Genomic DNA, 25,324 nt, shown 5'->3' with positions numbered 1-25,324 from the left:
ACCCGCTGCTTCTGTTCACCTCCTCCTTCTGCCTGGGAGCGAGTCATCCTCGTTGCCACTGATGAAAGGTGAAGACACTGCAAGTTTATCACAGAAGATTTATTCAGTATCAGGAAGAGCAACAGGCACCCAACCTAGCCCTTCTCCAACCACCTTGTGTTCCAGAGCCCACAGGGTTCTGGAACACATATTAGAACATGTTAGAACATAAGCAAAGTAAAAAAGAACAAATACAGAACACAACAGAATACACCTTACCTTTACACATAAAACTCATTTTCAAATGCTACCTGCACAGCTTATATGCAGGCAGTATTATATTTCTCTAAAAGTATTAAGTAAAAGTAAAGAGTAGAGGTGATTTTGCCTTGCATTACCCTTTACTTTTACACTCCACTTTGAGGGTGTTGAAAATTGCATGCCAGGGACTAGCAACAAAAATGTGTAAGTGTTGGTGGCCCTTGCAAGCAATTGCCATTTTCAACAAAATGATCCCCATTGAAGGACTGGAATTGGGTTTCTTTGTATGTTTGTATTTTTTCTGTGCTATCATTTGCAAATATTTAAATTGGTAGTTTGTACTTTAGATCAGGTCCATATTTGCACAACGTTTTTTTGCAGCTGTTTGTACATATATGCTTTATTTTTTGTTCACTGAGCTATTGAGAAATGCTGGAATAGTGCAATACCCAGTGCTTTAAATGTGCTGGCACTATCCACCCCTAAGTACCGCACTTCTCAAAATATGTAGTTTATAGGCTGCCACTTCCCGTCAATAGAAATGTGTACCACTAGTGAAAGCTGTTGATTTTTCTCTGCAGGACGATTCGAGCTGCAGAGCGAAGTCGCAGCTGTACCCGTTCCTGGAAGCTGATTAGTCACTTGGTAATTTGTTTAGCATATCCGACAGTGCCCAATCAGCTTGCAGGATCAGGTGGCTAATAGTTTCCTGTCGGCCCCCCTGTCTACTGTTAGACCCGGAAGTTGCAGTGTTTGCATGCAAATTCTCCAAATACATACAGTGGTTTGTATTTGCCGGTCTTTCAGACCAGTCAAGCTGTTCTGACTCGTGTGTGATTGTTCCTGTCCACCTTCGGCCTCCCAATTCTTGCTGCCACAGTAACTGTTGTGTTGGCAGGGGGTGCCAGGGGCCCAAGCCGTCATTCACATGTGCGCTCACACACTCGCACAATGAGCCATGCCAGAGACGTGTGACTTGCTCGGGTCCCCGGCGGCAACTGCCCGTGGACCGTCTTTATTATCAACTGCACATGCGCGAGTCTCGAACCAGCTCGCGCATGCGTACATTGGCGTATTCACTATGCAACATCCCTCCTTTTTCCCTTGAACAACAAACATCATCAAACATTAGAATTAACAGTAATCTATTCGAACTGCAACTGACAGTGTGTCACTGGTTATGAGGCAGTGTCTATGATAAAGTCTTGGAACCTCTGTGGCGGCTTGCGCCCCGCCCGGCTCGGGTACCTGCGTGCCTCAACATGGTGCGTTTTTGGTGCCTCAGGAGTCTCTGGCGGTCCCTCGTTTCCTTGTGGCACTTCTGCCTCCGGATCTGGGCCTTGCGTGATGATTTCTTCTGTGTTCGCCGACCCTATTCGCTTGAAGAATGATATGTTCCGGGTGACGGTCCCTTGTGTATTGGCGGCCGTGACCATAGCCCCTTGACGTGCGTCACTCCTAGAGGTTGTGTTTCGTATGGCAGTGACAGCTTTCCTTCAGGTCTCCGATTCCGCACCAGCACAATGTCTCCCACCGCAATCTGTTTCTCTTGTAATCCCCGCCGTATTGTCTCTCTCTCATTCTGAGCGGCCCTCTCCATTCGCACGTGGTTGTTGTCGATCTCCCCCGGACGTCGCCCTTCCACTTCAGGTAACAGTCCTCTTGGTACCCGGCTGAAGAGGGCCTCCGCGGGAGCGACTCCCGTGGACTGGTGCGGCGTCATGTGGTATTCTCTGAGAAAGTCAAATAGGTTGCATCGGAGCTCTTCCCCCCCGTTCATCGATATGCGGAACACTTTGTTGAGCGTTCGCATGAAGCGTTCGACTTCTCCGTTCGCTCTTGGCCAAAGGGGGGTGACTTTACGATGTTTTATCCCCCTCTCCTCACAGTAGCGAGTGAATAGCTGTCCTTTGAATGGTGCTCCGTTGTCCGAACATATCTCCAGGGGAAAACCATGGGTGGCGAACATCTTCTCCAGGGCTCAGATGGTGTGGTCACTGGCCGTGGATTCGACCAGCTCCACCTCTGGATATCGCAACCACTGGTCTGTCACCACCAGGAAGTGTGTTCCTCTGCCCGTGGATCCGAAATCGGCATGCACTGTTCCCCATGGGCGGTCACTCCGTTCCATTGCCTGAATAGGTGGCCCCCTCTCCACGGGACTTGCTGCCTGGCAGCGAATGCAGGCCCTCACAAACTCTTCAACCCTTCTTTCCAGATCAGGAAAGCAGACCTTCAACCTGAGCCGTGCTTTCGTCTTAGCCATCCCCTGGTGGCCTTTGTGGGCGAGCTGCAGGACTTTGTTCACCAGTGTTCTGGGTATCAAGATCTGGTGGCCTCTCAGCAGGAGACCGTCATCTGCAACCAACAGCTCATGGCGCGCCTTCCAGAGCGCTTGTAGGTCCTTCTGTGCTCCTACATTTCTCCGGGAGTAGTTCTGGAGGACTTCCCGCCACTCCCCACTTGCTACGGCTTCTTTTATTACGATGAATGCCTCGTCAGTGTTGGATTCGTCTGCGATCTCGTGGCGCGCTAGGGCAACAGGCAGTGCCGACTCCACCACCAGGTGTATGGCCTCTATGCAGTCAGCCACTTCCTGTGAGTCTCTGGGTCGTCCGGTACCCGGATGGCGGGACAAGTAGTCTGCTGGGTTTTGTGTCCCTGGTCGGTAGAGTAGCCTGACCCCATAGTCCATGAGCGAGAGCATCCATCTTTCTATGCGAGGTGGAGGTTTGGACGATGTGCCTGACAGAATTGGGATGAACGGTTTGTGATCTGTCACCACGACAACTGGCTTCCCTAGGATGTAGATCCGGAAGTGTTTGCACCCCCACAATATGGCAAGGCCTCACGTTCAATCTGAGAATTTCTCCTCTCTGTCTCGGTGAGCGCCTTGCTCGCGTAGGCGATCGGTCGCATGGTCCCCTGATGGTCTGCCTGCATGAGGACTGCACCCAGCCCCACCGGGCTGGCATCGACCATGATCTCCGACTCACGGTCCGGGTTAAAATAGGCCATGGTCTCTTGTCCGGACAGGGTATTCTTGATGGCTGTGAACACCCTCTGTTCATTCCCGGTCCAGGTCCACGCAACGTCGTTCCTGGTCAGAGCCCTCAGGGGTTCCGACAAGGAGGCTAGGTCACGAATGAATCATCCGCAATAGTTGACCATCCCCAGGAAGCTTCTGATTTCTGCTGGGGACGTTGGCGGTGCTGCCTCTCAAATGTCTTTCACCTTTTCGGGATCTGGGGAGATGCCCCCGCCGTGGAATATGAATCCAAAAAATTCCAGCCTGTCCTTCAGGAATTTGCACTTTTCTTTGTGCAGAGATAGACCGAGGCTGAGAAGTCTCTCGAGGGCGTTTTCCAGGCGCTTTAGATGTTCTGCCTCCGAGCAGGCAAAGACCAGAATGTCGTCCGACATATTTATGACTCCCTTGAGTCCTGACAGGGCCCCCCTGATGGCATTTTGGAAGACCTCTGCTGCGGATGAGACCCCGAAACTGAGTCTTTTGTACTAGTATAGCCCCTCGTGAGTTGTAAAAGTAGTGATATACCTATACTCGGGGTGGAGCTCTAGCTGGTGATAACCAGATCTCATGTCCAGTTTCAAGAAGACCTTCGCCCCCGAAGTTCGCCAACAATGTCGTCTAGGGTGGGCATAAGGTGGCGTTCTCTCTTGATGGCCACATTGGGTAGCCTCATATCCACACATATGCGTACAGCGCCCGGCTGTATGGGCTTTGGGGCCACCACAATTGGGGAGACCCACGGGGTAGGTCCTTCCACTCTTTCAATAATATCTAAGTCAACCAATGACTGTAGCTCTTTTTCTACCTGAGCCCGCAGATGGAATGGGATGCGGCGGTGCTTTAGCGCTGTCGGCCTCACTGATCCATCGATGTGTAAATGTATGGGGTCGGCTTTTAGTTTCCCTATGCCGTCGAAGATCGTCTCAAAGCGTGGCAGCAGGCGTTCCAGATCGGCATGATATACCGCTAATGTGAAGTGCACAATGTTCAGCCCTTCCAACGCGGCACAACTTAGAAGGGAGTGTGGGCTTACGCTGGTGACGAAGAACTGTGCTTTGATTCTGTTCTGTCCATGAGATACTGGGGCCACGAACACTCCTTGGATGGGAAGGGGTGCATCTCCTCCAAATGCGTATATTCTTGCTGTAGACTCAGTCAAATTTGGCGGGCCTGCGAGTGCATTGTAGTGTTCGGTAGCCAACACAAAGACAGATGCCCCGTGTCTATGAGGACCGGAGTAGGGACTTCTCCGATGAGTACTGTACATTTTGGTTGTCGACTTTCGCCAGGGCCCTTGGCAATGCTGGAGATGAAGAAAATGTCCTCTTCTTCCTCTTTATCTTCTGCGATGTTGTATTCTTGCATACCCTGTTCGACAGCCGATGCACCCCTCACTCTCCGAGCGTTGCTCCTGCCAGCTCTCTCTGGCCCCCTCGAGGCCGCTACTGGTGTCGCTGCTCTGCACACCCTAGCGTAGTGCCCTGGTGTGCCACACTGGCCACATACCCTTGATTTAGCTGGGCACTCACCCATGTGTGGCAGGTCATACCCGCAGTAGGAGCACAACGGAGCAGTGCTTGGAGTTGTGGAGCCTTCCCCACTCCTCGGTGTCCACCTCGCTCTCCCTGGACCAGAACGTCTGATCGCAAATGCCTCTTCCTCCTTTCTCGAGTGCGTGGCTGCGTCCATCTTTGCCCCTTGGCCTCAGCAAGTTCGTAGGCCCTCCCCGTGTCCAGAATTTGCTGCAGCGTCAGCCCAGGTTCCCTCAGGACTTGTCTCCTTAGCTTCCTGGAACTGCACCCTTGAAGCAGCTGGTTACGAATCAATTCTTCTTAATTCGACCACCGGCAGGAGCTAGCTAGGTGCTGCAGCTTCGCACAAAACTGGTCTAGTGACTCTTCTTCCAGTTGTTTTTCGGCGCTCATGACAAACCTGTCAAAGTCTACGTTTGCCATGGGAAGGAAATGGTCTGTGAGCGCTTGTTTTACTGCGTCATATGTGACAACTGGGATAGTGAGAGAGTCATATATCCTGTGGACCTCTGTTCCTGCCGAGTATACCATGATGGCTATCTTCGCCTTATCCTACGTTTCCCCCGAGGCCCTGAAGAACATTTCTAATTTTTTGACCCACAGGAGCCATTTTGGTCCCAATTTGGATGGAGGGCCCGTGGTGTCGAATTCGGGCATGGGAGCCAAAGTACTGTGCATCCTGCGTGGGACCGGGGCCATGGCACCCTCTTGCTCTCCCTCCTCACCCATTGTGATGAGCGGTACTCACAGGGGATGTAGTTCTCCGTGGGTGTCGAGGTGGTCTGGCCAGGTGGGCCTACTTGCGACACAGAGTCCTACTCCGACACACCTTGTCGACTGGTTCACTTTTCTTCGATGCCACAGTCCTGTGGCCGCACAGGCTGTGTATGCAGCTGGCGCACGAGCACCCTCGCGGGCCGCAACCACTGCAATCTGCGTGTGACGCAAGATGGCGGCCAGCCGGCCATGCGCGTGGATCCGTGTCGACACGGAGCGACGATTTTCCCTCCAACGCCGCCAGAGTGGAGAATTACTCCGGAGTTGTCCTCGTCACCAATGTTATGTTGGTAGGGGGTGCCAGGGGCCCCAGCCGTCATTCACACGTGCGCTCACACACTGGCACAATGAGCCACGCCGGAGACGTTTGACTTGCTCGGGTCCCTGGCGGCAACTGCCAGTGGACCGTCTTTATTATCAACTGCGCATGCGCGAGCCTCGAACCCGCTCGCGCATGCGTACATTGGCATATTCACTACGCAACAGTAACCACTGAAGAAGAAGGTAAGCTGAAGTGTGTTTTTTTTACCAAGCTCGCATATATACTGTACTCAAAGTGACCATTTCACGTTTAATTTTGATACAGACGGTATGGATTTTGCTTTTTACTTATCAAGTGTATTTTAAAGGGTGAAATATCCTTTATTAGTTTAGTGATCAGGTGACCATTTCATGTTGAATTTTGGAAAGGATTGCATGGATTGTGCTTTTTACCCATCCAGTGTTTTAATGAGGGGAGGCATTCTTTCTTTGTTTGGTGATCCGATGAAGATGCCACGTTTAATTTCTGAAATGATCGTATTTTGGGGGTTGAAGAATTGTTAAACTTCTAATTAACCCAAGAGGCTCAATCACTGTATGTGGCCAATGTGTGAAAGTAAGGACAGCTAATGAAAAAGTGCTACCACAGAGTTGCTAATATGCTGACCTAAAGATGGATTGTTTGGCATTCAAATGATGGCAGCTGTGTTTATCTTTAGGGCAGTGCATGCCATCACCCCATTTCAGTGGCACCATCTGGTATGTTTGAATTTGAGTGGGCTTTATCTTAGACCTGAACTTGCAGATATAGAAATCTTGATGAACTATGGGTGACAGTGCAAATCCAGTCAGGGAACAGTTGCTCTCAATGGTGGGGCACGTGGGAGAAAACTGATCCAGAGAGAGGAGTGCCAAAGTCTGTTTCTTGCTTCTCTGTGGAATAGCAGAACAGGGGCAGGGGGACTGCATGTCTCATCACCACCAGCATTTCTCTGAAATTGCATATAAGTGCAGAGCAACTCCAAAGCACGACTGATTTTAAAGGAAATGCACAGTAATAGGTCACGCAAGTTAGGGTGGGGGAACCAGTTGTATCTGAAGTCACCTTTGTAATCACAAAGACAGGCCTCATTACAAGTGTGGCGGTCTGGAAATAAGGGTGCCGGTAGCAACGTACCAACACCCGTTCTGGACCACCACACTACAAGTCTACCTTCAGGGGCTGTTGCAACCAGCAGGTCTTACCTGCCAGGCGCAACAGTCTCAGTAGGCAGACTTGTCACAAAAGCACCGGCACTGTTAGTAATGGTGTCAGTGTTTTCATCTCCAACTCCCATTGAGTCCTATGGGACTCCATGGAAATGGGGAACAACATTTTCCGGCACCTGACTTCCCCATCCGCCGGGACTTGTAATGTCCCGGCGGCACTGGGATATCAGGTGCCGTAAAAGTGCTACGAGTCTGGCGGAAAGCTGGCAATCGCACCGGCGGGTTACAGCCAGACTCATAATGAGGCTCATTGTAGCCCTTAATAGAAACTGATTTGATTGGCCATGGTGCTGGTGTGTATTCAATATGTGAACATGCTCTAAAACTGCCAGACTGGATGTGCCTTCAGGGTAAAAGAGCATATCCAAAAATCTGTAAGGGGTCTATCTGGATCAGGGTGTTTGTGGCTGTGGGTATATGTGTGTGTGAGTACTACGACATGTCATGCAATGTTCTGTAAAGATATGTGTTTTATCCTCATGCATCTTTGCCGGAAATAGTACATGCTTTTAATAAGGTACACCTGGGGTGGCCCCCTCCCTCACATACTCATGTTGGTACTTTCACTTCTTTTCATTCTTGTTTTGTTGTAAACCTTCTAAATGTTGATTTTGCTACACACATTAGCAGCCCTCAGTTCAGGGAATGGGCCACAACACCTAGGTATATGAAAAATGTCTGCTGGTAAGCAGAATTTACAACCCTTATGAACCTAATATTCGCCTTTATTTACAGGACTAGGTAAGGGTAGTCCAGAATGAGAAGGGGGCACGTTTGGTTTATGCAGAATAACTCCCAGCGGAGCCACGCCTTGGTGCAAGAGGAATCTAACCTCCCACAAAGTTATTAACATTACATTAAGGCTCCTAGCAGACCTCAATAACTCCCCAGAAGCCTGGTCCATCGCCTTGCTCCCGAACAACACAAGGATCAAAACCCACCCTTTATTAGAAGGGCCCGTAGTTCCTCGTAAACACAGGGAAGTTTGATTCAAGGTGTAAATGGATGTGTGTGTGCTCCCCTGTCAGCATTGGGTTAACACACCTAGAAAGTTCAGGAAGGCGTCTAAACCTGTGTAAAATGTGCAAGACAGACGTTATGTTCATACAGGCCTTATAATAGATAGCGGCCCTCCTTAAGTGGTGTTCTTAATGCAGGGGACAAAAGGTGCCCTCAACAGTAGCCATTAGCTAGTGTTAATTGGCTCTCGGCGAGTAAGAAATGGGGTGCTCTCTGTATAGAATTCAGGTGGCGAGTGACATTTTATGGCTGGCTAGTAACTGGCAATTTAAAATGTTTATCTCTCCTTAATTCTATTGCCCCATATGTTGTGACTTGAGGCTGTATGTTTTTGTCTTTTACATTTCCCAATATTCCCCTTTTTCATTAGCCATGGCCAACTTTTGATTTCCCTCCAGACCCCGGTCTGGCTGACACCCTGAGCAGGATCACAATTCACCTCTAATCAGAGAAGGCAAACTACTAAGGCCACTGCAGCAGTGATGTGTGCAGTATGAAAAACTAATAACATTAGAGGAATGGGTCAAAGAGGGAGGAGGATTGGATGCATCATGGTGTGCAGGCTATACTAGAAGTTGTGCATAACAGGGTGGCCATGTTGTGGGAGTGATCTTGGGCACATCACATAATCACAATGTTCCTTATCTGGTAAATGTGTCACTATCTATGTATGCCCCTATAATCTTCTACATCCAACGCTTTTTGTTTGGCAATCTGTAATTTCCTGTTTTTAGTAAATTGTAAAGGATGCCTAACCTTTTGTCCAGGAAATTGTATGAATGATTGAACATGGGCAGAGTTCTACACTCAAAACAATTCCTATGCTGATATCGTAGGCCACATTGCAACTGGCATGAGGGAACTGCTTGCAAAGGACATATTACAAAATAAACCAAAATATGTCTGTTAATTGATGAGTCCACTTCATTTAGTGGAAAGTCAGTGCTTGTACTATGCCTGTGTGCTGCAGTTCCAAATGATTCTGATGTGAAGACATTATATTTTGACTTGCTTGAGCTTAAGAGCATTAAAGCTTCTGACATTGTTAATGCCTTGATTGAATGTTTGCACTCACACAGTTTGCATGAGGACTTTCTTCAAGAATGCTTTATTTCCCTTGTGTGTGACAGTGCATCTGTTATGCACTGGAAGGCAGGTTGGGTTTGCAAAATAGCTTCAGAAGCATTATCCAGGTTTATGTGTGTGGTGCTGCTCAAATCATCACTTGGAGCAAGCTGTGGGTGACATGAAAGAGATTTCTGGGCTTAGTCATTTACAAACTTTCTTCAATAAGTGGTATCCGCTATATCATGAATTCCCAAAAAACCAAAAGGAATTGAGGCAACGTGTAAAAGATTGAGCAGCAATTTCTCGTTATTGGGTGTATATTGTCCATTCGCTGGGTAGCTTCTAATGCAAGGAGTGTAAAAGCTGGTTGGAAGAGCTTCTCTTCACACCACCAGCATTTCTCTACACATGCAAGTGACCAAAAGTGAGATTCCAGAGACTGATCAAAATATGTTTGCCTTGATAACATTCCAACGTTGTGTGCTTTTCTAAAGAATATTGGCATTATGCTGGATGCCTTAATTGAATTAAGTGATTTTTCGAGGCAGCTGCAACACTGTGATACAACACTCCCAGATACAGACACATTGTTAAAGAGTGTCATCAGGGTTTTTGAGGCCATGATAAACACCCCAGATCCATATGCGTAAGAGGCCATGGAGGCCTAAAACAATTAATCTTTTAGGGGAGTGGTACTACATGACGTTAGTAAAATTCCAGCTTTAAATGCCGGACAATTAAATAGGACTTTGTCATAAAATTTTAAATCAAGATTGGTTACCACAACCTCTTCACATGTAAGCACTGCTGTGTCAGAGCTGTTTGTAGGGAAAATACTAAGGGCCTGATATACATACCATTTTCCAATGGGATTGCCATTATAACATGCTTCTTTGAATCAGGCCCTAAAACTCTCATGCAACAAGTAAAGGTACTCTAACAAGCACACTGGCTCCAAGGACAAGAGAAAATTTATATTCAGCATGAGGACAAAGATGTGCCACAAATTTGGCAAATCCTTAAGGTAAATGTGCTGGATAGTTTAAGGGGATTCGGGAACATAAGGAATGTAATGCAGCCTACATCCCAGCAGATTTCATGTCATTAATGAAGACTGTAAAAACCATAGCTGTATCTACCAGTGAATGTGAATGTAGTTTTAGTTGCATGAATGATCTTTTAACTGCAAAATTAAATTTCCTTGGCACACAGCGATTGTTGTCTCTTATATTTTTGAAATGTGTTGGCCCACCAATACAGAGACTTGATCCACTTCAAGTATTTTTCAAATCCACTTCTTGAGCCTACCCCTTCAAGAGATGACTACTAAAAGCCCCAACTGCATTACCAGACTGGACATGCCCAACCCAGGAAAGACACCCTATCCTAACCCTATTATAACCAACATTCCTTGTGACTTCATACAAAGGAATTCCAAACTACGCGCAAAACTACATAAAATTTAAGAACCGCTAACCAGGCACCTCAATGCCTTTAGCAGAAGTCTTCAGAAGGACACTACAAAACTAAACCACTCCTCACTGAATGACTCTATCAATCACAGCCACAAAATAGTTAATGATCATAAATCACGAACTAAGCTAGCCAAACAAAATAGACTTGTCACCGCAACGTTACCCACATCCAGCCCTACCCTCACAGGAGTACTTATTGCCAGGTCATTTATAGCCCATGCTACAGAAATTGCCGACATTATTCAGTCAGGCAATTTTGATTTCCTAGCCATTACCGAAACATGGCTACACCAAGCAGCTGGCCCAGCCTTGATGCTTGCTGTACCGACCAATTACACCATTTTCAGAGAAGACAGAACTACCTCCTGCGGAGGAGGCCTAGCTATCATCGCCAAAACTAATTTATCACTTCGAATAGAAACACCTATGCACACAAAATCCTGTGAGTCCCTAACTGTCAAGCTCCTAACAGCTAAATCACAAACGATCAATTTTCACCTCATCAATAGGCCACCATCACCCATTGGGACCTTCGAGGAGGACATCTCCACTATCCTCTCAGATAATCTGAAAAACTCCTGACAAGCCCTCGTGCTAGGAGATTTGAGCCTAAGTTTCAACGATCAAAAAGATGTACAAGCCTTAAATATTGCCAGTGTCCTTTCAGAGCTTGGCTTCAGCCAAGGAGTGACACACCCAACCCATGAGAAAGGCTGTACACTTGACTGGATGGCTGACCACAATTGTAACACAACCATCACTTCCGTCTGTCCACAAGCCTGGACAGACCATGCCCTTATACCCTTTTCTGTAGATGTAAAATTCTCCAACCTCAAAATAATACTCTAGCATCCCCTACACTAACAAGGAATAAAAACAATATAACAACATACAGGCTATTACCACTAATTCTCCCAACCCTAAACTCGCTGCCGGACTCATTAGATCCCTTATCTCTAGTCAATGAATTTAACACTGTCATGACTAATGCCCTGGACACTATCACCCCATTAAAATTGAAAAACAGAAAACCTAGAGCACACCTAAATGCCTGGTTTACCCTATATCTAAAAACACTAAGGAAAGAAAAACACAAGTGTGAATCCTTTTGGAGACTACTTCCATCAGAAACAAATAAAGCCTCCCTCATTAATGTCTCTACAAAATACAAAACAGAAATAAAGCGAGACAAAAAAGAACATTTCGACAACAGAATAATGAAAGCCAAATCAGGAACTAAGGAGCTTTTCATAATCCTGAAGGAACTAGAGAACCCTATCCCAGTTCCTGATAAATGTGACAAAAATAAAACATGGTGCTCTAACATTCAGAAGGCCCTGAGTAATAAAATTTCCACACTCCAAGTGAAAATTGACAAGAAAAAACTAAACATACCCGCGACAACTACCCATACTAACAACTCACCTACCAAATGCCGAACCAGAACATAACTATAACTTCACTGAAGTCTCCAAACTGGAGGTCGAAAAAATAATCCTATCTCTGAAACCATCAAATTGTTGAGGCGACAACTGCCTGGCTCAAATAATAAAAGACGCTGCCAGAGACCTATCCCTATTCATCACTAAACTCAACAACTCTTCATTCTCCTCAGGCACTATGCCAAGCAACCTCAAGGAATCTCAGGTCCTGCCGCTCCTTAAGAAGCAAACACTAGACCCAGCGATACCACCAAATTACAGGCCCATCACTACGGTGCCCTTTCTACTAAAGATTCTAGATAGAGTGGCCTATTTACAGATCCAAAAATTCCTGAAGCTGCACCATCTCCTAGGCACTAGGCTATCTGGATTCAGACCACAACACGGTACTGAAACAGCACTTATCAATCTCAAATCCCAGGTCGACAAGTTGAAAGACCAAGGAAACACTGCCCTACTCCTCCTCTTGGATCTCTCAGCAGCATTCGACCTGGTGGCTCACAAAGTGCTCTGCAACCATCTAAAATCAGCAGCTCACTTCTCGCCACAAGCCATAGCATGGATCAAATCATTCTTAAGTGAGAGAACAATGAGGGTCTTCTCTACCTCAGCAGCTGCCGACCCTGTGTTAATCACATGCGGTGTGCTCCAGGGATCATGCGTCTCCCCCACCATGTATAACATTTTTACTGGGCCAATGTTTGATGAATTAGACCATCTAGGCATCACCTACACTAACTATGCAGATGACACCCAGATTCTCATCCCACTTTCTGGGGATTAAAAACAGGATTTGGCCTTGGTGAATAAGATATACCTCATCATCCAGGCATGGATGGCACGTCATGGTCTATGCCTGAATGATGACAAAACGGAACTCATCATACTGGGGACTACACACAACATCAAGAAACTTAGTCAAGACTACACAACCTTTGTCATAGACGGCCACATTATCAAAGTTGCCAAGGAGGTACAAACACTAGGTTTTTACCTCAACGCTAGCCTACCTTTAGCAAAACAAGTGAACGCTATGGCCTCATCCACAGCCTACACTTGTAAGCTAATCCGGTCAGCTAAACCCTACCTATATACAACTAGTTGCACCACGTTGGCACAACCACACGTGCTGTCCAAACTGGATTATTGCAACGCTCTCTATCTAGGTGCAAATAAATACATCACACAGCAAATCCAAATACTGCAAAACAACGCCCTTAGAGCGGCATTAGGAATCTCCAAAAGAGAACATATCCCCTAACTTTCAAATGTCTCAATGACCTAGCACCTACCTACCTCTCAGAGAGGTTTAAAAGAAGAATCACATCCAGACCCACAAGAATTCCCTATACGAACAGCCTCGCAGTGCCCCCATTCAAAATGACTACAACTGGAGGGAACAGTTTCCCTGTCAAATCTGCTCAACTGTGGAACTCCCTCCCACCTACCTTAAGACTTGACCAAACATACCCACACTTCAGATTAAACTGCATCAAGTGGCTCAAAGGAAACAAGCTATAGGTTAGCCTTACCAACCAACTGACCAGTAGCCAAACCGACCGCTCCACTGTATCTATCTGCTATGTAAATGCAATACCTGCTGTATTGCCAATGATCTGTACGTTTGTGATTGTGTAACCTTGTAACTTGTAAGCCTAAAGCATTCTTCTCATCGTGCCGTGATACCTTTGGGTCCGGCGCGTGCTACAAATAAAGAAACAAACAAATAAACAGACTTCCTTTTGTAAAAACGTGGTTACAGAAGGGGAGAAGATGAGAAAGCCTGCCACTTGTGCAAACAAGAGTTGCCATTTTCACCATATGAGTCATTGTGGACACTTTTATGATTTGATGTGCTAATTACCTGCACTGCTTTCTTGGTAAGAGATTTATTTTTTCCGGATATCATAACCACAAGTAGCAACTAACTTTTTGGTGAAGTAACAACATTACATACCATATCAAATAGCTTGAGTATCTAAAGCAAGTCCTTAAGATATCACGAGAATTGTAGATAAATGTACATACGTAAATCTGACACTATTTAAAGTAAATAAACTTAAGCTTTTCCGTTAAACCTAAGTGTGAAGGACCCTGGTTTTTAGTATTTGATTTACCCGCACTTCTTTTTTTCCATTTTAAGCACTGGCAATACCATATCTTATAGCACATTTCAACACTCATAGCTGTGATCCACCAGTGTAAATAATGTTAGAAGAAGATATTTTAGAAGCATTAGAATGTATCACAAATTTGCTAATTGACTTTTACTCGTAATTGAAATACAGTGTTGTATTGAATCATAGTTTATAATTTGGAAGGGATTCATTTTAATTCTACCCTCTTTTTACACTTGCAATCCATGTTTGTTATATTCATATTTCCTTGAATGTCCAGTGCACCAATGGCTGGTGAAATTACACTTACATGCTGTCTTTAGATTTAGAGCCACGACCTGTTTGAGAGGTTCGGGCTAAATGTAACAGTTCGTACAGAGGTGGAGAGTAATAGGAATAATTGAGACATTGAAAAAAATACTCAAACATATATTTTGTGTTTAATGTGATCACAAATTTGCAGTTTGTAATATTTTCATCAGGGTTTGACATATTGCTGCCCTTTCACGGTATCAACACAAACATATGACGTCAGCCATATGCGATGACGTCATTGCATATGACGTGAAAGCACAATCAGTATCACGCAGCAAGTACAGGCTTACAGAGAGTTGTTCCACCTTTGATGGGAACACAGGACACAGAGCACAAACAGGTTTCCATAAGTATTGATAGAATTATGTTGGTTTGCTTTACCTTTAGGATGCGTTTGAGATTACAGTAACAACACCCAAACAGACTGGCTTTATATAAACAGGCTCAATCTTTGTTTGTGTTTCCCATGGTCTTTCAGAGCCTTCAGATTCCTTAACTGATAAGGCTACAACAAAAAGCAGATGAGCCATAGCCTCTCTGAAAGTGTAGCTTCCCACACAGCACACCTCGAGTGGGAGGTAAGATGCACACAGTGCTTATTTTAGTTACATGGTGGCAATACCATAGCAACAGTTTAAACATTTTGTAATCACAGGCATGGGGTTCCATTGACTTTAGTGTTTTGTTTGAAGAGGTTCTGTTTAATGAAAAAAATATCCAAATAAGTAATGCTTATATTTGAACATTCAAACATGATGTAATGAATATTGTTCCAAAACATGGAGTATATATTACAAATAGAGTAAATTGGCAAATGTTCTCTTATATTCAGAGGGCAGTGGATATGTTTTTGTGAGAAAAGAAAAGGCTCCTTTTAAGAGGTACCATTAATGAGTGTAAAAAATTGATTTGTATTGACAGTACTTCCATTCTCTGTTTTTTGATCATCTAGTGTGATGACTCGCTAGATGTTGTAACTTCTCCCAAGGGGGACACCTTCCTCATGAGGCTAGGGAGGTGAGTCGACTACCAAATAGTCCCCTTACGGGTGGTTTAATGTGGGAGGGCATCATGGGGATGGACTCCCTTACTAGGGTTAGAACGACCAGCTGGGTGATAGGAGGCATCACACCCGATCCCAAAACCTGTGTGAAACCTCTATTACCCTTTCACCCCCCTTTGACTAATACATCCATGTGCTATTGTAACATCACGTCAGTTTCACCAACTGAGACAAAGAAGATCATCAGAGCCATAAATACTACTCCCAATGCAAGTACTGGGAAGAGGTGGCCCTTAGGACTCATGGTGAGTGGCCCATGGAACTGGAAGGACCACTCCAGTGCTCTGCAGGGGAGTGTTCACTTGACTAACATAAAAACAAAAGAAGGACTTGACAATAAGGAGGAGAGCAGTATGAGAGCCCAGCCTGGGAAAAGCAAAGGAGACGCTGAGAATGCTCTGGAGAAGCTGAAGGCTGTCACCTGCGGGAGACAGGAAGCAGGCAGCAGGAATCCTTGACCCAGTGTTGTGGAGCTGGTTGAGGACATGGCTGGAGGCTCGGAAGCGGTGGCACAATCTCTGAATGAGGGACCATGAGGTTCTGCAACAGCGCCTAGACCATCAGCCCAGAGAAAGGAAATGAGACAAGTGGGGCAAGAGCAATGGAGACACCGAATGCCTGTGTGACACTCCCAAATGAAGCACAACCAGCAGAGCATCCTGGAACCAGTGCAGGTAACGTGTGCAACGCGGGAACCAGTAGAGGTATGAAATTGGTGAATTAAAGCATGTCAACTGAAAATAATGATATGAGTAATGTCCTTCATGGCAGTACTTGGCAGAAGAGTGAACCAAGTGGGCATAGAGAGAAGGCTTTCAAACCTAAGCAAGAGATGTGTCTGGGACCCTGTCCATCATACCCCAGGGAATCGCGCTCCAGACAGTGACAGAAATAAGCCCACTAGCCACCAGGTAAGAGTCTGGAACCATGTCAATCGTAACAAAGGGAATGGGAAGCCCATTGGTAATCCAGGGCTTGAAACCCTAAAGCTTTTCATGCGTCAGCAACAGTACCCTCCTTCCTAACAGATTCATGCCAGGCCCTGTGTATATGGAAAGTATTCAATGCGGTGCCAGATCTAATTATTTTAGCAGAGGAAAACTAAATATTTTCTTAACTCCAATGGCACTTGATACAGAATGCTTACTTTACTAAAAGCAATCTATGCCACCAACATAATATGCTCATTATGTTCTACTCACACATTGAAATCCAAACACTGAAGAGAATTTCAGGGTCCCCCAAAGATGCCCTGTACATCATAACAGTGGGAAAGAAGCCCACCGGCCACCTGGAAGTCTTCCTCCTTATAGTGGCAGATATAAGTCCACTAGTTCCAAGAGCAGGATCTGGGATCGTAACAAGTTATGGGACATTGTTGAAAACAAGTCACAGTGCCAAAGTGAATATCAAGCTGTGAGCAGTAAGAGGGAATTTTATGAAGACGTATTAGTTGAAATGCCAGGGGAATGGAGTCATTCCCCCTGGTCTTGTGCTGAACTGTGGTGAAACAGGCCAAGAGAAGGGAGGCATTCTCTTCGTCCTGAACTGAGAGCTGGGGTGAAGAAGCCAGGAGAAGGGAGTAATTTCCCCTGGCCTTGTTGTGAATTATGCCAAGCCATACCTGGGGAAGAAAGTCATTTCCCCTGGTTCTATTGGAGATTATACAGGGCCACACCAGGAGAAGGAAACCATTCTCATGAAAAGAACATTGTGTAAAAACTGTCTAAAACCTGCGAGCTCGGGGAAGGCAGTTATTACCCTGAGTATATTTGTTTTGAAAGAACCTTTTCTTTGAACCCCATCCAAGGAGCAGGAGAAGGGAGTCGTTCGCCTTAAAGAAGGAACTTTCTCTTAGTTACCTTATTTAGTTGTAATGTGAGGGACAGAAGTAGGTTTTGACACAGGGCTGTGGAAATTACTTTTATGGATGTTCTGAAAACCACTTTCAGTATTAGTTTTTAGGTAGGCGATCCCCTCTTAGAAGTTAGGGATAGTATGGATCCTTTTCATTTTGGAAAAAAAAAATAAGACTTGCATGGTTTTATGTGTTTCAAACTATTCGTTTCTGGGTGATGTTTTTCCAAGGTGGCACTCTGCATTTGCAATATAAAGAATCTTACTCTGTATTTCTGTCCTTTTTCAATGTTTTCATTTTTGAAAATCATTTAATGTGCTTGTAGTTCGTTCTGCTTTTAAACTGAATGCTGGTTCATTTGTGTTGTAATTACACCCGACGAAGCCCTGTTGAGGGTGGTATGTGTTGGCATTTTGTATGTCCATTTCTTGGATTGGGGTCTGCCATGTTCGTGTTTTAATTAACTAAAACTATAAAATTGATTTTATGTGCACCTAACCAGTTGAGTTCACACATTTGTGGTCATAATGTGTGTACCTTTATTATCTTGCACGCAGTGGGCCTCATTATAAGGCTGGTGGCCGTGGTATGAACGGTGCCGGTCAGGTACCAGCACCGTTCATACCGGGCCGCCGCATTATGAGTTCTGCTCGCGGACTCCTGACAGCTGTGTGGCACCCGCGAGCATAACTCGTAATGCCGCCGGCACCGTTAATATTTATTAACGGTGCCAGCGCATCCATGCTCCCCACCCCCATTCTGCCCTGTCATGGGGCAGAATGGGGATCGGGAGCCCGGCATTACCGCCTCCCGCGAATGGGCAATTACCGGCCCACTCATCTCGTAATGGGCCGGTTATTGCCCAATCACGGAAGGCGGTGCCGTAGCGAGCATGGCGGTAGCCGTGCCTGCCATACAGGCACGGCTACCGCCAACCTCGTAATGAGGCCCAATGGTTGTTTTTTCTTGAATATGTGTGCAGGAGAGTTCCTTCTGCTTTTCATGCACCCACAGCCTAAGTAGGCTGTGCGATCCCTTTTTTTGGAGCAAAGTGGTAGAAATATATATTTATATAGAGAGACTTTATTAGAAATCTTTGGCCGATGTAAATGGAAGGGGATGTTTAATACAACAAGCCCCCCCTCTGGAAATTCGGCAGTGTTGGGAGCTTTAACTTTGAGCCCCCCTTCGCCCAGACCATTAGAACTCTAAGGGGCCGATTCATGGAACAAAGGTGTGCTGAAAATCCCAGCGCAAGCAGGCGCAAGTAGGCGCAAGCGGGAGAAAGCAAGCGTACGCGTGCGATTCAAGGAAGGCACTGTGCTACTTTCCCACTGGTTGTGCACCAAATCCGTGCATGGCGCACGCTGGCGCACATGTCTCCAAACAACGTGCGCTAAGCGCACAGCGAAAGTGCACATAGTGCAGCGCACACAACAAAAGTGGGCTGAACAGTGGGCGTAACACGTGGAATGGGGAATAACGCGTGAAAAAGAAGGCGGAACTGGGGAAGTACTGCAGGGAACTACACGGAACGCCCACACGCACGCGAACAACCCGTATTCATGGATTTGAATACGGGAAACTCGCGTCCGGCAAAAGACGCGCACAGGCGTCAACACGTCCGCCACACGAAGGCAGGCGGAAGCGTCCCTGCGCACAGCATAAAAGTGCACGCAAACAACAAACACGTATATACAGCTACGATGAATGCCCCATTTGTCGCAGCACTGATCGTGGGACACCGCAGGAGGAGGAGAATAGCCAGGGCATGCATTTTTTCACCACGGACAAGCCTTTTTGGGATACCTGATGACCAGGTCTATGGCAGGTATAGGTTTCCACCCCATATCATCCTAGACCTGGTCAGGGAGAGGGCAGATGACCTAACAACCCCCATCCTCTGCTCCCAAGCATTGAGCCCCTTGGAGAAGGTGCTCAATGTCCTGCATTTTTTGGTCACTGGGTCTTTTCAGCGGACTACTGCCATAGTGGGGGGGTCTCACAGGCCATGCAGTCATGCTGCCTACACCAGGTATTGGCAATCATGACAGCGCGCCCCTCAGTCCGCAGGCACATATACATGCCCAGAACACCTGCAGAAAGGCAGGCCGTTGTCCAGGACTTTTGCAGGGTGGCACACTTCCCCAAAGTGCTCGGTGCCATAGATTGCACCCATGTGGCCCTACGTCCACCTAGGGCCACTGAGCACATCTACCGAAACCGCAAGCACTGGCATTCCATTAATGAACAGGTGGTATGCGATGCAAAGGGAATCATCACCTCTGTCTATGCAAACTACCCTGGCTCCACCCATGACAGTTTCATATACAGAATGTCCGCCCTGAGCCGGGCCCTGGAAGCTGGGAAGCATGGCGACACATGGCTCCTAGGTGAGTACAAATGCCCGTGCACATGCATGCATGTCGCACACACACACAAATACACAAACCCCAATAATCACAACCATTATCGCCTCTCCAGGGGACAGCGCCTACCCTCTGAGCAACCACATGATGACGCCATTCCGGAACCCCACCACACCACCCCAGGTAAGATACAATGCGGCCCATATTGCAACCAGGGCCATAGTGGAGCTCACATTCGGAGTGGTCAAGTTACGCTTCCGCTCCCTTGACCGCTCTGGCGGGCAGCTACTCTATGCACCCCCAGTAGTGTGCAGGATCATTGTGGCAGCATGTGTCCTGCACATTGTTGCAATACGGCAAGGCGTACCGGTGGACATGGTGGTGCCCCCACATCCCCAACCACAAGCAAAGGCACTGCCCATGGGAGGGGATAGGGCACGTAGCGAGGAAGCCCGGACCCAGCTTGTGGCCAGATTTTTCACCTAAACTCCCAACCCTGCGGAGTGCACACAAGCCTGGCACATACCAGGTGACAATCGATGATGACAAAGAGACAGTCAACTGTCACAACCTTACCACCCTGAGATTGTTGCCATGGAATTGCCACATTGTGTGCATCCTTAGCTACTTAAACACAAGCAATCCTGTGTGACCAAAAGGCACACATGCAAGGTGTGAATCACACAGACCTGCAAAATAGGACATGACTATCACTGGTATGTCACTCAAACCCTCCAAAACCACAACATGACATGGCAAGCAATAGCCATACACCAACACAGTACCAAAAAGGTACACATTGCCATGTGAACAATGTAAATGGGCATCAGACAATGATGCCTGACATGGAATCAGATGAAATGACTGACCAACAACCTCCCACCAAAAATAAGTCATACCCAAATGCATTCCAAAAGTTGTATTTTAAACATAACAATGAATGCCTGTCCACATGCACAATGTGCATTGCAAAATCAACACTGCAGCTACTGTGTGCCGTGTCCACCTCCTGCAACACACTGCTCAGTGCACAGCACAGTGAACAGCCATTGTGTGTGATGCACACCCTGAGCATCACAAATAAGTGACAAACTACATAAAAAAAAACAAATAGGCATGTACAGGATCCACAAATGGTCATAGAACATGTGCTGCAGGGACACAGTGGGCACCAGAAGGCAAACAGAGTGTACACGTGGACATGGAAGGGTGGTTGTACATGTAGTGGATCATAGTGCGAGTGTGTGGCTCAGTAGGGACATGCACTCAACATATGCATGTGAAATCAAGTGACCATCAGTGTCCTCTACACATCACATGTGAACATTCACCATGTGAATACCCCAGCATGTAAAATCACAACTATCCCCTCACACCTGAAAGGTAAACACAATACATGAACAGGCATTGATCAGCAGAATACATCATGTAAATAGGAAAGCACAATTACAATTTCAGGGTGCCCATCACACTGCAGGGCAAGGCAACTATCAACAACAAAACACCCCCCCTCCCTCACAAATCACCACGACCCACTGAACAACTGCGTCTGGGTTATTCATCCGACATCCTTGAATTCCACCTGGCCACAGGATCACCCTTCCCCTTTGTCACCATCTCCCACCTTGTGTGTAAAATGTTGCCAGCACCCTCAGAGTCCACCTAGATTTGCAAAAGCACAAAATCCAACAGGACTCAAAGCAGGACAACACAGAAGCCAAGAAAATAGCCTGCAGGCAGTAAAACAAACCAGAACAGCCTCCAGTAGATGACTTGAAGTAGCAGTACGCCCCAAAGGCCAAGTACTACCACATGATGTTAACAACCAAGGTAGCACAGTAAAACAATGTGACAACAGGATCTGAACCATGTGTGGCATATAACATAGAATGATGCACCACGAACGGATGTCTACTGTCACAGCTCCCGTGTACAGGCGCAGGAGTGGCACGAAACAACCACACCCACCGTGGTCTGGGTGCCTGCAAGGTCTAACTCACACAGGCGTCTGAGACCTTGGTGGGGAAGGAGGGTCAGGGATATGCAGTCGGGACAGGCATTGTCATACTGGATAACAGGAATGAGGGGCAGGAGAGGGGAGTAGGATTGACATGGGAAAGTAGGGAATGCACCAAAATGTAGTACACACATTAACACATACACAATTAGATCAAACTTGTTCACATGCACATAGCACCAAATTACTCAAATTCAAGTCAAAGAGAAACTTATCTCTGGGGTGAGTGCTGGCCTCCTGCCTGCGCACTCTCAGGTCCGGTAACAGGAGCTTTTCAATGCTGCAAAGAGAGCCACACTTAATAATCTGTGCGTGCCCAAAACACACAAACACACCACCAAATATGCCCCAAAGTAACAAAATACACTAAAAACGGACAAACCTGTGTGGATGCTTCATACCCATACGTAACATTACCCCTGTGATGCTTCATACACAGTCAATGCAGTAAGTCAGGCACCGGTGGGTGCGTGGCAAATGGAACACCAATGTGTCACGATTCACACAACATGCAATGTTCCCTGTGTAAGCAGACAGACGCATATAGCAAGGTCTGACTTCAGAACAAGTCCTGTACCACCATGACCAAAATAAAGTAGCCAGTGCATGTATCAATTTCTACTTGGAAATTAAATGCACTGCACCCGAGTCTGTCCCTTACTGTCTGTCCCTGTGAGCTGCTTCATTCCATGTCTTGGAACGCTACATGGCTAATACAAGTGCCTCAATGGACCATGGTGGACCGGAGGGTATGTGCCACTGCCCCTGCAGTTGCCCCAGAGAACTTTCACATCAACTAGCCATCAGTCCACTAACACATCTGAGCTGTATTGTGGGCTTCTACACCAATATTTGTCCAAGTTCACCGTTAGTGCTGCTACTAAGCATGCATGTTCAACTGGCCAGGTGGAAGGTTTGCTGTGTTGTGACCCCCCTGTGCTGCTCACCTTGCCTGTAGTCCCTTGAAACACATCATCGATTTTCGGATGTATGATCGCAATCCCTGTGCCTCTGCTTGCGCACACATGCACATGTCGGCAGCACCAAACGTGTCCTGATTCCAGACGTCCAATGGCCCATGTCTGCTGGCAAAGGTGGTCTTGAGGCTCATCCCCCTGCAGAAAGTGCATGAAACACATGATTAATGCTTATAATTCATCTGTGTGTGTCTCTTCAGGCATTACATGACTGGACCATGTCAGAGACGTACATCAGAAATCACACCATCAGTCCGTCTTTCACAGCAACAGTGTGGAACACACTATCTATGGCATGATTTGCAACAAGCACATATTCATTAAAGATAAGAAACATACTACACAATGCATAGCAATGAATGTACACATGAATCATTAAACACCCCATCTAGCAAAAGAAGAACAATGGACAATTACACCCCAATCATCCCCACTAGGCGTGTTAAAACAAGTTCCACAGCAGCAGACATGCCACAGATATGACAGTCCATTGCCCTTGTGTAATAGGCTGGTACACCGAACCATCCTTGCAAGCCCATGAATAAGGGAAGCACGAGTGGCATATGTGAGTCAAGGACCCCAAGCAGCAAACACATACACAAGACAAGCTTGAAGGGCCCAGCTGGAACAGGCAGTGGATGCTTTCAAAAGCCACAAAGCACCACAACGTCACATGAAAGCACAATAGACTAGCAATTTTAAACTATATTAACTAATTACACTAACTATGAAAAACCTACTTTACCTATTTAAACTATCAAACAGAAACTTAACTAACTAAACTAAAAGAAAAATCAAAAATGGCCACATACGACCCAGGGGGTGGAGGAACCCAGGAGGGGGGAGGTACATGGTGCTGCTCAACACCCACATGCGATGATGCTGAGGAAAAAAAAAAACCCATGGGCTCAACGCCTGCACAGCCTGACCTATGTGGCAGATTGTCGTCTGAGTCTGGCTCTTCCTGGAAAGGAGGACGTGTCACAGGAGCATGACCACGCCTAGCCGCAGCTTGCCCCTCGTTGGCAGCAGGTCTGCCAGACGGGTGAGACTGGTTCTGTGTGGTGATGACATGTAGGTCTTGCAAGGTAGCACGTGTTAGACGGAGTTCCTCCTGCAAGGCCTGGCTTGACAACCACTGCACCTCCCGGCAAGCATGTAGCTCAGCCGAGATGGTACGCTCAAGCTGTGCAAACCTCTCTTCTGCCCGCTCCCTCTGGGACATCAGAAGGACACCCAGAGTGGATCTGAGGGAAGCATGCTCCTCCCTCAGGGCCTTCATGTGTGCCTCTGCGTGAGCAGCAATTGCTTGACGAAGAGACGACATTTCAGACTGGCGTACCCTGTCTGAGGCCGCCATGCCCAGCCTGAGGGAGCGGGCCGTGGATTGTGCCGCCTGCTGCTGGAGAAGCGCCTGCCTAGCAGGGGGGAGCACAGATTGGGCCATACGCTCCATGCTCTCAGCGATGTTCTCCATTGCTGCCCCCTGCCGTTCAGAATTGGCAGTCATGTCTTGCTCCCACTCAGTATACTGTGGTTGCACGCGGCGACCACGTTGCTGGGCTTGACCCCTGCGGGACCCAAGGACCGGGTGTCCTCATTGTGTTGGCACCGCCTGCGGCTGCACGACTACATGCCCCCGTCGACGTGATGTCACAGGCACATCAGTGACTGGTGTGGAGGATGACCCTGCGTCCCAATCCACCACGGGCGGAGGTTCTAAGACTGTCTGACCCCTCAGTGCAGGTGTCGCGGACAGAGGAGTGTCCACATCAGAATCACTCACCCCTGACATATGGACCTGATGCTCATCCAACTCGACATGGTCGTCAGAGCGCTCTTCAGGGCTGGACTCATAGGCAGCCAGAGACAAGATGGACTGTAGCACTTGGGGGTTTTCGTGGCCTACCACCCCACTACCCCCACTTGTGCTGGGTTGATGTAGTGATAACAACCCTGTGCCTGGCATGACAACACCATCCTCTGGCTCCATTGCGTCATCATCTGAAAAATAGAGAGAAAAAAGGTCACTACACATGTTAGAAGCACACAACACACACACACACCAACACCAAACACATCAGGCAGACATGTGACACACAAAATAGAACCTGGCATGCATGCTGGGTCAACTTGAAATTGCTTCTGTGATCAGAGCTGTTGAAAGGTGGCAGTTTGCATTGAAGTGGGTCTATGCAGTGCAGCAAATATGTATGTCACTCACTACCTACATGTACAAGGAATTCATGGTGTGTGTCAGAAAATGTGAAGGCAGTGCAAGGACAACTTCAGGAATCACGTGCAATGTGCATTCAATGGGTAGCATATCTACAAGCAAAGCACTCCTCCACCCAAGTGCAAAAGCAGGGATGCTTAGCATGGTATCAAAAGGCTGACCATAGACCTGTGTATTGACAGACAGTGTTGACTAGCATCAACAGCTTCTTGTGAGTCATGTGACAACACTGCAAATGATGATGGGACAGTAAGCAG

The sequence above is a fragment of the Ambystoma mexicanum genome, chromosome 5q, assembly GCF_040938575.1.
Source record: "Ambystoma mexicanum isolate Mex_15411 chromosome 5q, UKY_AmexF1_1, whole genome shotgun sequence".
In the NCBI taxonomy this organism is placed as follows: domain Eukaryota; kingdom Metazoa; phylum Chordata; class Amphibia; order Caudata; family Ambystomatidae; genus Ambystoma; species Ambystoma mexicanum.
The sequence above is the reverse complement of the archived record's forward strand: the minus strand, read 5'-3'. Positions refer to the sequence as shown.